The following is a 15,493-nucleotide window of genomic DNA, read 5'->3' on the forward strand; positions in this document are numbered from 1 at the left end:
ATGAGATGAGGAAAGGAGATGAGATGTGGAGAGGAGAGGAGAGGAGAGATGCGGAGAGGAAAGGAGATGAGATGTGGAGAGGAAAGGAGATGAGATGTGGAGAGGAGGAGATGTGGAGAGGAGAGGAGAGCCACTCAACTCACAATTTGATACTGTTTTTTTGCAGTGTCTCCATCCATACATGTCACAATGTTTGCTGTGCTAATGAAGCCAGCCGTGGTGATTATGGCTGATGATTAGGACAACATTAAACAGCCATAAGGACTGTGGCCCCGCCCTACCTGCTGCCTGTCTTAACGGCAAAACAACTCATCACTCTTACCCCCCCCCACCCCCCCCCACCCCACCCCACCCCCCCCCCCCCCCCCAGCTATGCATGAAACCCACATGACGGATAGATGTTTTCTGTAATTACAGCAATAATACGCACCGGTGACTTTCATAGTATACCATAACTTCAACAGCACTGCAATTCTGATTGCTTCACCATTATAGGCCTATACTAGTGCGGTATAGATTGAGACGAAATTGTAAGTGAATCGTTCACTCTTTCATAAAAGAATGAAACTTGGTACACTTGTGGGGTATTTATGGGCTACTCTTCATATGACCACCGCGCTCTGACTACAGGGGCTCCATTTTCGTCACCGCTAAACCCCTTATCCCTGAACTTCTTTGCCTTTTTTTTTACTATTTTGAAAAATATTTTTGAATAGTTCAACTAGCCAATCTACATTGACACGTTGTGAGCTTGTAGACTGGCCATTTTAACTATTCAAAAATGTTTTGCAAAATAGTAAAGAAAGGCAAAGAACTTTAGGGATAAGGGGTTTAGCGGTGACGAAAATGGAGCCCTAGGTGCGCTACCCGTTCAAAACATATCAAAATAACGGTAGTGGGTTGCACACACCAAGACTGCAGTTCAAATTAAAACTCATTCACCGCCCCCAGGGGGCGCCAAAAGTCCCAGACCGCCACCATATATATCCTTTTTCATTTTAGATATTTTTTTTACCATGTTATAAAACACGAAAAACACGTCCTTGGCGCTCCAGGACATCATGAAAAAGAAGTTAAATAAGTCCTTGGCGACTTAAGGACAAACGTTTCGGCTATCCAGCCTTCATCAGTGTCAGTGTCTGCATGATGAAGGCTGGGTAATCATAATGGGGTGGCAGTGGCTCAGGAATAGTGTGGTCAGTAGAGCAGCCGGTATAGTTCGATCCCGGGCTGTGTCGGAGTGTCCTTGAGCAAGATGATGAACCACTATTTGCCCCCGATGTGCAGGTGGTTGGTGCCACTGCCTTGCATGGTTTCCTCCACCATCGGTGTATGAATGTGTGTGTGTGTGTGTGTGTGTGTGTGTGAATTGCTGATTCATGCTGATTATTTTATTGTATTTGATGTATTACCATGTTTTGTTCTGGTTTACTGTACATCGTTCTGGATTAAGAGCATATGCTACAATGCTTGTAAATTCAGTGATATGACTACATAAAATGCAATTCTAGACAGCACTAGAATTGCATTTTTATGTAGTCATATCACTTTATAGTACACATGTATAATATATAATATAGTATAGTATGTATAGTTTACATAGATACTCCACTGTTGCGTTCTTAGCTTACGCATGTTTCATGATAACTACTTTTATATATGTGATGTATGCCATGCTTTTTGTTATTGCTTAATGTAAATCGCTCTGGATTAAGAGCGTCTGCTAAATGCCTAAATTGTAAATTGTAAATTGTTGTAAAGCCCTATATAAATACACCATTTACTATTAGAGTCCTCACAGGAATCGCGGATTCCTTTGGGGACATTTTCCTTTCTCCTTCCTTAGGCAAGACACTGAACCCCACATTGCCTCCAATGAGTCGGTCGGAGCTAGCTAGCTTGCTACCATTGGTGTGTGAAGTGAGGACGCTGGCGTTGACTGTTCGCCACTTCATCTCCGCAATGTATGAATGAATGGACCATACTTTACATATTACTCCCTGCCAAAAGTAACTTGTTACTTATTACTTTACTTTTGTTTCCCCTCGCTCCCAGTACAGCATCTTTTGTCCCTAAAAGTGTCACACTACCCAGTTTGTTCCAGATGGTTTAACCCATTTTGGGCGGGAACCCCTTTTGGTGTTAGCATTATGTTATGCTTTAGCTATTGAAAAATAGCAGATCTACAAGCTCATAGCGCGCCACCGAGTGGCGCGCTACGAGCTTGTAGATCTGCTATTTTTGAAAAATCGAAGAACGACTGACGTAGAAACATAGCTTTTTCAGAAAACTGTCAGGATGTAGAAGACATTTTTAGAATCTGATCTCAGGTCAAAATGGGTTGTTAAGGCCCGCCCTTCTGCATCCGATAATTCACAACCCAGTCTACAATTTGAAATAAAACACCACAGAGGCTCGTGAAAATATCAACTAGTTACTTTTGGAAAATAGTAAACGTATAATATCACTGGAAAAGTAATATAAGTTGCTCTCTGCTTTCCAACACTGTTGATTAATCCCACAAGGCTGAAAACCGTGCATATAAACGACCACATTAAACCAAACCAAAGTGCCTTTTAGAAGTGCGAGTCTGTTGAAAATGGCCTGTGTGTTTACGAGTGTGTTGGGAGCCAGCTGACTGCATCAGCACAGCAGCAGAGCCCCCCAGACAAACTCCAGTCATTTGGATGCTTCCCTATAAGTGCATCGCTTAACCGCTATGAGTCATCGTCGGCAGCTGCAACGGCACTGCACTCGTTCCATACCAACAACCAGTCATATCCAGTCTCCAACGCACTAAGCGCTGCACAATTAACCCATTTTGGACTGAGGTCGATTAAAAAAAAAGGCTTCTAAATCTTAGTTTTCTGAAAAACCCATGTTTCTATGTCAGTTGTGCGCAACCTTTTTCATGTCAAGGACCCCCAGAATTATCTCTATTGGGCCACGCACCCCCATCTGAAAATATGTAGCTCCAGGGACCCCCCCAGAAGCCAATATTTTAGTTAAAAATGTTCGCTCTGAAATATATATTCAAAGATTTGCCCCACATTTTCACGACTTTTCCAAAATAGCGGACCTACAAGCTCATAGCGCGCCACTCAGTGGCGTGCTATGAGCTTGTAGATCTGCTATTTTTCAATAGCTAAAGTACATTTACCCAGGGTAACTGGACTAAGCATCAGATACTTGTTTACAGCCAGGCCCTGCTCATAGAACATGTCATGGTAGTGGTTCAATGCCTTGCTCAAGGGCACTTTCAGCGGTGGTAATTTTAACGTGCCTGTCCGGGGATACGAACTGGCGACCTTCCGGTATCAAGACCGCTCCGCAAACCGTTCGGCCACCGCTGCCACAAACATAATGACACAACATAATGCTTAGAACACCAAAAGGGGTTCCCGCCCAAAATGGCTTAAGCCAGTGGTCACAGAAACAAACAACAGGCGATGTGCATGTTATTGTTAATGCATGATCACTGCGTCGCTGCGTTACGGGAATGCATTTTACTGTATGTAGTATTTTAAATGCATTTATGTATTTTATATACTGTTGTGTATATACTGACTGCCAGTGTGCCAAAGGCACATTTCAATTTCATATAAGATTTAATGGACAATAAAGTTTTTATGTTAACCACTTACTATATTAGAGCACTGTTTGCCAAACAGCGGGTCGGGACCCATTTTGTGTCACGACTCGAGAAAACAATAATGTTACCGCCGCCAAATTAGTTACGTTCTGTCATACAGACTGCATCAAATATGAGTGACTATGGTAAACGATACGGAGCCACCTCCCTGACAATATAGCCGGGTTTGTTAATTGGCATAAAAAAACCCACAAACTTTTATATAATTCATTTTATGTTTTATTGCGACTGTAGGTCGCAGTTTACTATGAAAACCTGCGTTTCATGTCGGTCAGTCACCCCTCGTGTCAGTCAGTCAGTCTGTCAGTCACACCTCGGGATGCGCTCATATATGGCCGTCTCCATAATTATCAGTGGCGTGCACAGACATTTAGAGGGGCAGGTGCTCAAGTTGAAAAAGGGCACCTTGTGCAGCGCGTGGAACCGGCCGGTTGCCTTAATCCATTTTGGGCGGGAACCCCTTTTGGTGTTAGCATTATGTTATGCTTTAGCTATTGAATAATAGCAGATCTACAAGCTCATAGCGCGCCACCGAGTGGCGCGCTACGAGCTTGTAGGTCTGCTATTTTTGAAAAATCCAAAAAAAAGAAAAAAAGTTTTTTTTTTTTTTTTTTTTTTTTTTAAAGGGCACATTGCCAAAAGGGCAGGGGGTGCTCTAGCACCCCCTAGTGTCTATCTGTGCACGCCACTGATAATTATATGAAGATCACGACACTGACCTCATCAAACCCTGGATAGCCATACATGGAGAAGACTGGATCATCAGTGTTCATCACCTAGATCTGCATATATGGAGCCGGCCAGCAACTACATCTGGCCTCACAGACACCATGTTGATCTGACCTCATCAAACTCTTAGATCTTCATATATGGAGCTGACCTGTTCTGAGACGGCACCCGGAGGAAACCCTGAGGCGCAATGGACATAGTGGAAGAATTTGGTATTGCAGCGCTGGGCCAAGAACATGAACGCGCTGGTCCGTTGACTATCATTGCGCACGTTCATGATGACACGTGAACGCGGTTTCAGTGCAATGTCTTTGGCCCAATCAATCCCAGAATGCACTCTGTTCCTAACCGGAAGGAGGAGTGAAATCGGGATAGAGTTAGGTTGTCGGTCTAATGACCGTCGGACCAAAACACGTGCCGAACACGCACGCACGCACGCACGCATCATGGCACAGGTTATAATGATGTATCTCTCTCCCTCCTGCTGTATTCCCATCTGTACTTGACTCAGTGAGAGCTTCGTCCTTCACCAAAAGTCTGTGTGTTCTTCACACATACCTGGACCCGACCTTTCACACGCTGTGCGTGCATTCGTAAGCTGTCCTGGGAAACCACACAGCCTTGGAGTACACAGTACAGCAGTGGCGTGCACAGATAGACACTAGGGGGTGCTAGAGCACCCCCTGCCCTTTTGGCAATGTGCCCTTTTGAAAAAAATTCAAAATTTTTCAAAAATAGCAGACCTACAAGCTCGTAGCGCGCCACTCGGTGGCGCGCTATGAGCTTGTAGATCTGCTATTTTTCAATAGCTAAAGCATAACATAATGCTAACACCAAAAGGGGTTCCCGCCCAAAATGGATTAAGGCAACCGGCCGGTTCCACGCGCTGCACAAGGTGCCCTTTTTTAACTTGAGCACCTGCCCCTCTAAATGTCTGTGCACGCCACTGCAGTACAGACTGGAGGTCAAAACAGCATCTGAACCCTCAAAGTCTACCTAGCTTGTAATACATTGTCTTAGCGCAGTTGTTCTCTTTCAGGCTCTTTCAGGCTGTGACCCCCAAAATAATCATATTATTTGAACTTGGGACATGTTCAAATAATATGGGACCCCCCCCCCCCCCCCCCCACCCTGATAAGCACTTGGAATTGTATTAGGAGTTGAACATTAAGGGCCGATTCATACTCCTATTTTACCGCTGTTTCGGCGCTGTAGTGCCGAAATGATTTCGGCTCGTCAGAAGTTTTCAGTAGCACCGAAGAGCCGACTTTAGGACGGTACCCGCCCCCCCGAAACTCAAATGACGTCACATTGTAGGCTCTACAGAGCCGAACCGACTTTTATTCGGCTCTAAAATAGGAGTATGAATCGGCCCTTAGTTTGAGTCGGTTCCACAGATAAATATTGTGGAAAATGGCAGATCTTAACAAGATCTGTAGACAAAGTTCTCTTCGACGAATTCTGCCTCTTTCTTATGTTATTTGACCAATGTTTGACCAGTTCTCGTCATTCACCATACAGTAGGCCTATACCAGTCAACTCAGCACCATAGTCATTATAGTCAGTACCATTGACGATGGTACTGATTATGACATGGGCTCCATTTTCGTCACCGCTAAACCCCTTATCCCTAAACTTCTTTGCCCTTTTTACTATTTTGCTAAACATTTTTGAATAGTTAAAATGGCCAGTCGACAAGCTCACAACGTGTCAATGTAGATTGGCTGGTTGAACTATTCAAAAATGTTTTGCAAAATAGTAAAAAAAAAAGGCAAAGAAGTTTAGGGATTAGGGGTTTAGCACTGACGAAAATGGAGCCCTTTATCTACAGTCTCACAGCGTGTCACAATGTGATGCATTGTGAGCATCGTACGTCAGTTGTTTCCACTGCCGTGGTCCTTCTCTCTTCAAAGGAATGTAATTAATTAGCTTGTCATCTTCCTTCTTAGAAAAAGATACATCATACTCTATATTAGTGATAGTATCTTAATGTCTCTTAATAACAGATATGGCCTTCCGCCCTCCCCCAATGATCCGTCCATCTATCACTGCGAGCACAATGAGTAATGTATCTATCATCCATTAAGTAGGTGATGAAGCACTAACAACTTGACCCTATCCCCACTAGTGTGTATTTCACTATCTATCAAATCATATCCACCTTTTTTTTTTTTTTTTTAATCCTGAAAAGAGATTTTTATTTTCTCAATATATGCAGTTTCCATCCGACAGAGACGAGATATAATATTTAGGAAGTGTTTTTTTAGAATCGGCCTTGGGTTTTAACCCATTTTGGGCGGGAACCCCTTTTGGTGTTTTAACTATGTATTATGCTATACTTTAGCAATTGAAAAATAGCAGATCTACAAGCTCATAGCGCGCCACTGAGTGGCGCGCTACGAGCTTGTAGATCTGCTATGTTTGAAAAATCGTGAAAATGCGGCACAAATCTATGAATATATATTCTTTCAGAAGACTTTTCTTTTTTTATTTCGACGTCAGGCCTAATACAAAGATCAAGACAACACATTGAAAACGGCTATCAAAGAGTTAAGAGAGGACGGGAGGGAAATCATGCGTTAGTGTCAGATGCTGTTGAAAAGCAGCGGACAGACAGGCCAACAGAAATGTCACGCTTTATAGATGCTTAATCGTTCATACATTTCATCTTTCTGATCGTTCGAGAGGATTTCATGTGATGTTTCAAAAGCATCAACCTGCTTTGAAGCACATGAAAGATGAGGGAGCTATTAACAGGGCAGTGCCCTTGGCCCGACACAGAATGCAAAGGAAAAGGTCATTTGGAGGGAGCGTCTACGAGTGAAAGCAGTACTCGGTTTCTTTTACTTAAAGGTTTCATGACATTATCTTTTATTTTTTGTTTCTTTTTTAGGTTTTATGACCTCAATTACACCCAGAATACCTGAACTTTGAACATTCAGTGGATGTTCTGTGGGCTGGAGTTCTCTGGGGGTTGGAAGCCTTTTGAGCTGCAATGAAAACAGGCAGTGAAAACAGTGACATCTGCTGGCAAATCCCATCAACATATTATGGGATTTGCTGGCTCTTACATCACAAACAGCAGGAAAATCAGAGCACTTGTTTGAGCCAGAAAACCCCAGACCACAGAAAATCTACTGAATGTTAAAAGTTCAGGGTTTATGGGTGCAACTGAGCTCAGAAAACCTAAAGAAAATGACAAACTTTTTTCTTGTGTCACAATCCCTTTAAATGCACTGTCAGGGCTTCTCAAAGTGGGTGCCGTGGCACCTTAGGGTGCCTTGACGCAAGTCCAGCGGTGCCTCAGAATACTTTGATAATATTTGGAATTTATCGATGTCACTTCAGTAAGTTCAGTTTAACCAAAACGGACCGGAGTTAAAAAATGCACAAAAATGCAACAAGTCTCTGTATGTACAGTAGCCTACATACGTACGTACGTGTGTACGTCTGAACAATGCTGAAAAGAACAGATCTACAAGCTTGTAGATCGTCTAGTTTCAGCATTACAACACCATCAAGGCCTGCCAAAATACATTTTAGTCAACTAAATCAACTGTACAATTTATTTGACATAAAATCGTGTGATAGTATTTAGTGAGTCGGCTAAAACTAGACTAACACTAAAACATTTCAGGTGACTAAAACTAAATGAAAACCTATTCAAAAGACTTAAACTAAATTTAAAATTGCTGTCAAGAACACCACTAGACCTGAGCCAAACCACTGCACTGCATGTAGTAACTTTCCGGTTTATCCCAGATTTGAATCCGGGCCTCCTGCGAAATGCCGTTTTACCATCAAGCCAATAGAGCCGTCTGCTTCAAACCAGAAACATGGATGGTGTCAAAGGTCTCACAATGTCCCATTTTACAATTTTCTAATTTTTCCTTAATTTATTTAACATGTTTTGCCTTTAGATCAAGAGTTAAATTAGGCCTATTGTTAAACACCTACATTACTTAATTTACAAGAAGTCTACACAATTAGAGAATGTAGAAGAATTGTTATGATCAACGTTTGCCTGTTATCTCCCCTATGGTACCAACATCAATACAGCATGGAATCTTCGATCGATATAAAAACAAATTCTTTCGTTTCGGTTCTGAGAGGCTAAATGTCATCAAATGGTGGTCCGTGGCTCAAATACCCAATAAATAATGGGCCTTGATATGAAGGTTGAAAACCACTGTATTAGAGCCAAATGGGTATCTGGCCCTTTAAAGAACCCCCCCCCCCCCCACACACACACTCCCCTCCCCCCCCCTGACAGCCCCATTCATTGTGCACAAGCTTTTTTTTGTGAATGGGATGCAGAGAGAAAAGGGAGGGGGTGGGGGGGAGTGAGGCAGACAGATAGGGAAAGATGGATGATGGTGCAGCAGTCTGAGGGGGCGGAGGGAGGAATCCCCCACCCCCGATATATACCGACAGACATTTCGCTTGTTGCAGCGCGAGCATGTATAGAGCTGCAATTTTCACTACTTTGTGTGCATGACTTTCTTTGTTAAGAGCGTTTGTTAACTCATTCCATGCCACGTGACGCCTTTGGACGCCTCCCCTTAAGTAGGCCTAAGATCAGTCTCTCTGGAATTCAACTGGAAAATGTAGGTGTGAGAGGGAGGATGACTGATTTAAGCAGTCATCCTCCCTCTCACAGTAGGTTATGTTTACTAAAGCGATGGAGAGACAGGGAGAGCCCTACTGAACACTTAAAGGAGCATTCAGTGATTTTACTTAATTCAAATATCACATATTTTTTCTTTTTTTCTGGATAATCCTCCCTACTATAGAGTGTGCTGACCATATAAGGAGTTCCTCCCTGTCCCCAGTGAGCCCCTGGGGTCAAAAAACCCTAGTTTCAGTTTTGGTGGCAAAGCCTTCATCCAATCAGGATGAGAGGGGCCTTCCTCCAATCATGATCGAGTGGGGGCGGGCCTTGGTGCACATGCTGTGTGCCTGTTGCACTTCCCCCCACTGTAGAGCGTGCATGTGCACATTTTGTTACCGGGGCGGACTGGGTGGTTTTCCAAATCACCCAAATCACTGAATGCTCCTTTAAGTAACCCTAAGATCAGTCTCTCTGGAATTCAACTGGAAAATGTAGGTTATGTTTACTAAAGCGATGGAGAGACAGGGAGAGCCCTACTGAACACTTAACAAGACAACCACCAGCGATGGAGAGACAGGGAGAGCCCTACTGAACACTTAACAAGACAACCACCAGCGATGGAGAGACAGGGAGAGCCCTACTGAACACTTAACAAGACAACCACCAGCGATGGAGAGACAGGGAGAGCCCTACTGAACACTTAACAAGACAACCACCAGCGATGGAGAGACAGGGAGAGCCCTACTGAACACTTAACAAGACAACCACCAGCGATGGAGAGACAGGGAGAGCCCTACTGAACACTTAACAAGACAACCACCAGCGATGGAGAGACAGGGAGAGCCCTACTGAACACTTAACAAGACAACCACCAGCGATGGAGAGACAGGGAGAGCCCTACTGAACACTTAACAAGACAACCACCAGCGATGGAGAGACAGGGAGAGCCCTACTGAACACTTAACAAGACAACCACCAGCGATGGAGAGACAGGGAGAGCCCTACTGAACACTTAACAAGACAACCACCAGCGATGGAGAGACAGGGAGAGCCCTACTGAACACTTAACAAGACAACCACCAGCGATGGAGAGACAGGGAGAGCCCTACTGAACACTTAACAAGACAACCACCAGCGATGGAGAGACAGGGAGAGCCCTACTGAACACTTAACAAGACAACCACCTGGCACTCAACACCTTTCATTTAACCCATTTAGACCTGAGGCCGATTCTACAAAATGTCTTCTAAATCATGACAGTTCTCTGAAAAACCCATGTTTCTGTCAGTGGTGCTCAACCTTTTTCATGTCAAGAACGCCCAGAATTATCTGCATTTGGTCGCCGACCCCCATCTGAAAATATGTTGTTCCAGGGATGCCCCTGAAGCAAAGATTTGAGTTAAAAACATTTGCTCTGAAAGAATATATATTCAAAGATTTGCGCCACATTTTCACGATTTTTCTAAAATAGCAGACCCAGCTTGTAGATCTGCTATTTTTCAATAGCTAAAGTATAACATAATGCTTGAAACACCAAAAATGAACGCAAGGATTTTGCTGCATGTGTAAGATTACAACAGAAAGGGTCCCATTTGTACACTGACCATGTCTCTGAAAGAAACAAACCGATGACTATTGAATTTCAGATTTTTCTCCCTTAAAGCAAGTCGGGCTAAATTTGTGTTATTTTATTCTGCGTATGTGAATAAGGCAGCTATGACAGTGCCTGTAGATATTAATAGTAAAGAGCAATGTTTCTTATTTTAGAGCTGCTGTAATTCTTCCTCTCTCAATGTGACATCTCACCGTCAGCACTGACTATATTGTAGGTATAGGTGGGTGGGAGGGAGGGAGGGACGACAGGCAGACAGACAGACAGACAGACAGACAGACAGACAGACAGACAGACAGACAGACAGACAGACAGACAGACAGACAGACAGACAGACAGGCAGACAGACAGACAGGCAGGCAGACAGACACAGACAGAGGCTTAATGCAGAGCAGCAGGTTTCCGCAGTCAGTCCCCTCCCTCCTCTCTCTCCCTCCTCTCTCTCTGTCCTTGGAACCGGTTGGACTCATCGTGGCCCAAAGCCAGAGCGACAGCCACCCCCAGACCTGCAGACCAGACCAGACCAGACCCAGATCAGAGCGTGATGATAAGGCTACATCTGATCCAGCCCGCGGACCCGCGCCGCAACTTAATAACTCACATATTTCACATCCCCTTGTCCCCTGGCGGCAGATGCATCATTTCAGTTGGGAAGAAATAAATCGATCTGCCATTTTCCTGCGAAAGCTTTCCCCACAATAACAGAAAACAGAGAATAACCACTATAGTTGAGGGACTCCGCCGCACTCCGGTTACAAATATGAGGTTTAAGTGGTTAAATGTGAATGCTATTATGGGGGCATCATTCATGACTGACTGAGACCCCATATGACGCCCCGTGGCCCTGCCTGTTGGATGTACATACAAGCAATAATGTCCAATTATGTATACGTATTATGGAGGCCAAATACGAATGTGCCGCATGAATAGAAACCAAACAATTTTATGTTGAGTACAGCCAGCCTACGAAAGGGGAAAAAAGCTGCAAAATCATCCCCCACCATGCACCCCCTTCCTCTCATTCTCTCATTTCTCTCTACCCCCCCCCCCCCCCAGAAATACTATTTCATTCACAGTTTCCCTTCATTCATCAGCTTGTGTGCACTGCAGCGTATCAGCAAAGAGCACGCCTCAGTTCGATCGAAGGGGTGGGGGAGGGGCGAGACAGAGAGAGAGAGAGAGAGAAAGAGGTGATGTGGTGTTTTGGAGCAGAGGAGAGGAGAGGAGGGGAGAGGAGAGGTGAGGGGGGGGGGGGGGGGGGCGGGTGAATCTTATCAATGAAAACGCTCCCGGCTTACGTCAATGGGTGGCCACTGACGTATAGGTCACGTGACTCAGGGGAGGGAGGGGCGGACGACCTTATAAGCATCCGGCGCTCTCCGAGGTTCTGAAAATACCCCCGAACAGAAAGCAGCAGCCCATGCATGCTTACATGCGTCACCACAGAGCCCCGGTAAACACCAGCCTAGAAGTATACCGACGCACGTCAGGCACAGAGAGAAGACACAACGCATCCACATGCAGAGACTGACTGCATGTAGACATATTGCTGAATGCTGACAGCTGTATGCTTGCACATCTCCCGTGCGTACAAACTACACTTTAATGCGCTGAGCTTGACAGAAGAAAGAGCTTTGGTCTGACGGTGGTCTGACGGAGGCAAAGAAAAGCAAGGAATTCCCCCCCATCAGCTCTCTCACAAAAGGTATGTGCTATACGACATATTTATCATTATTATTCATTGTATTTTTATTTTGTTTCTAGGCTAGTTTCCAGTTGTTTTGTTTCTCTGCTTGGTGCTTTCTTTATAACATAACTCAGTAGCCTGACTGTAATATAGGGATATTTTACTTTTTCTACATGTGGTTTTTAGAAGCAATGCTTGATAAAGTCACTGACCGGTTTAGTTGACACGAAACTATATGCAAATATTATTGTCCTTGATTCCATAATCACCACCATGCATCATCATCAATCAACACCATCACTTTTATATGACAGTATGACACGTAGCCTATACGCCCCTTTAATGACATTAATAATAATAATAATAATCTCCCCATCTGGCATCAGTTTTGCTCATGTTTAAACTCATGTAAAGTTTCATGCATAAAATCTTGGCTTCACAACGTATTTATATTGTATAAAAAGTAGACTGTTTATCCACCTTCATCGTGCGTGTGTGTGTGTGTGTGTGTGTGTGCGTGCGTGTGTGCGTGCGTGCGTGCGTGCGTGCGTGTGTGTGTGTTGTGCGTGGCGTTTTCAAAAGGTGCTGAAAATGTGTGTGATGCAAAAGTGTGAGGGAAAAACATAAAAACCCTGATTTTCCCTTAATAGAGATAATTATTGCAGCATGATTGCTCAAACAACATGCATGGCTGCGTTATAGCGCATCCTTTGTCCGCACCCAGAGAGTTCATCATGAACATCGTCATCTCTCTCTTGTCAATATATCTCTCGGTCTGTCGGCTGGAAACCTTGTATGTCCAAAACTTGTTACTTTTCAGGTTTCAAATTCAAAAGCAGCAAAAGTAGCAGATCTAGAAGCTCATGCAAGATCTGCATTCTGCAATAATTGGGTACTTTTGAGCTTGCGTGTGATGCTGCATGATCATCACAGGGTTTTAACACGTTTTGGGCGGGAACCCCTTTTGGTGTTAGCATCATGTTATGCTTTAGCTATTGAAAAATAGCAGATCTACAAGCTCATAGCGCGCCACCGAGTGGCGCGCTACGAGCTTGTAGGTCTGCTATTTTTGAAAAATCGAAGAACCACTGACATAGAAACATAGCTTTTTCAGAAAACTATCAGGATGTAGAAGACATTTTTAGAATCTGATCTCAGGTCAAAAGGGCTTAATTTACGGAGGAACACGAAACACGACAAGCTAGAATATGGGGATCATGTTTTCCGACCGACAGCGATGACATGCAATGGCCACGGCAGGTCACTGCACTGTGCAGCGTTTAGAGACTATACGATGAGACAAGCCATCTGTGTCATTATGATAGGATAGACGGCGGGATCAGGATCTGTTAATCCCTTTTGACCTGAGATCAGATTCTAAAAATGTCTTCTACATCCTGACAGTTTTCTGAAAAAGCTGTTTCTATGTCAGTCGTTCTTCGATTTTTCAAAAATAGCAGACCTACAAGCTCGTAGCGCGCCACTCGGTGGCGCGCTACGAGCTTGTAGATCTGCTATTTTTCAATAGCTAAAGCATAACATGACACCAAAAGGGGTTCCCGCCTAGAATGGGTTAATCCCTCGAGGTTGGATGGGGCACGGTTGTATTAATACAACATACAGATTACGCCCCACGGATACCTCTGGGGACAATCGTTTTATCCGGATGATCATATTAAAAAGGGTGAAATAGAGATGATTGCCGTGTCTGCCAATCAGCTGAGATGATAATCTGTGGTTAATTAAGGGTTTCTTCACTTTATATTAGAACAAATCTGCACTTGTTACACCTAAAAACTTATAGTTTCAAGCAACACGTTTTTTTTTTCTTTGTTTTTTTTTCCCATTGTGATATAATTAACATTAATTAAAGTGGCTCATGATAAGATTGTCGCTCCGGTGCGCATTCTCTTCATTAAAGATGGGCGGTTGGTCGGTCGCATGATTGGCTAATTACTATCGGTTGCCAGGGAGACAGAATTGTTGAAGTCTGCATGCTCTGTGGATAGGATAAGAATAGGAATATAAGTAATAGGAATAGGAACCGGAATAATAATAGTTATATCAATTCAAGCCTAGTATAGTTAATATTTATTTATATAAGATATTTGAGAGGTAATCTCTGAGTAAGCGTGCGCGCGCGTGCGTGCGTGTGCGTGCGTGCGTTGCCAATCAGATTGAAAAAGGAGTGCGAGATACCACACGCTCCCCCATCCATCAAACTATACAAATGGCGTCTCGGAGGTATACCGACTCCGAGACTCGAGGACAGACAATGATTTACGAAGGTTGTGGGTTCGAACCCTGCCTGGGGGTCGACGTCAGCAAAGGGCATGCGGTCGCAACGGCTTCCTATAACGCCAAATGAAATGGGTTCAGGTCTGAGCCAAGTCTCCTGAGGAGGCGTGTCTGAAGCCTGTCCTGGACGTAAAAACAAATCCTATATCGGTACATAACTCAGACGGCACTGAGTCGACTGAAGGTGACATCGCAGCGCTCCGCACCGCAACCCGGTCGCTTTATAGGTCGCTCAGCGCTGCCTCTCGGGACTCAAGTAACCTTCAGGCGGCGCACCACTACGATGCAACCCGACTGGTTTTCCCAATTGTACTGTGACAGTTTGTTAGCATCGTCATATTTCAGTTATGAAAATGTACACATGGATTGCATGCTGTGAAGTTATGATAAAACAAGTTTATAAGTTCCAGATTGAAGTGAGCTGCCTATCTTTAATAAAGCTTTTCTTGACAGTGAATCCACCCACATTAAATGGATATTGAAAGACTCAACCAAGCCCCAGGAATAGAACATGACACAACACTCTCTTCTTAACATCTTTTCATCCTGTCATAACATCATAAAAGCATCACTATGTCATTATGGAGCTGCCTAATATATATTTTTAGGAGACAGGCTGTCTTGCATTAATGTAGTTTAGTTTGTGCCTACCTTATTTCAACCCCATTAACCATGAACATATAATTCTAGATTTTTAAAAACTACATTTTTTTTTAGATCTCTCTGCTGTCTGGAAGAAACCACCTAACTCCAAAATGTATTTTGAAAACCAAACAATACTGCCTCATCAAAGTTGGTGTTGTGACTTTATATATTGTCAATTACTTGCATGAGAGGGGGAGAGGTGGTGGAATTAGTCGTTTTAGTAGACAGTTTGTGGGTCCAATGGAGTTAAGAGGTTTT

General features: G+C 43.8%; 1 protein-coding gene across 1 annotated transcript in view; it reads right to left on the reverse strand.

The window, feature by feature from the left end:
• ap1s1 (adaptor related protein complex 1 subunit sigma 1) overlaps nt 1-15,493 on the reverse strand; it is a 67,068-nt gene that overhangs the window by 5,690 nt on the left and 45,885 nt on the right. The window lies entirely within an intron of this gene.

The sequence above is a fragment of the Electrona antarctica genome (assembly GCF_951216825.1).
Source record: "Electrona antarctica genome assembly, chromosome: 21".
NCBI lineage: Eukaryota > Metazoa > Chordata > Actinopteri > Myctophiformes > Myctophidae > Electrona > Electrona antarctica.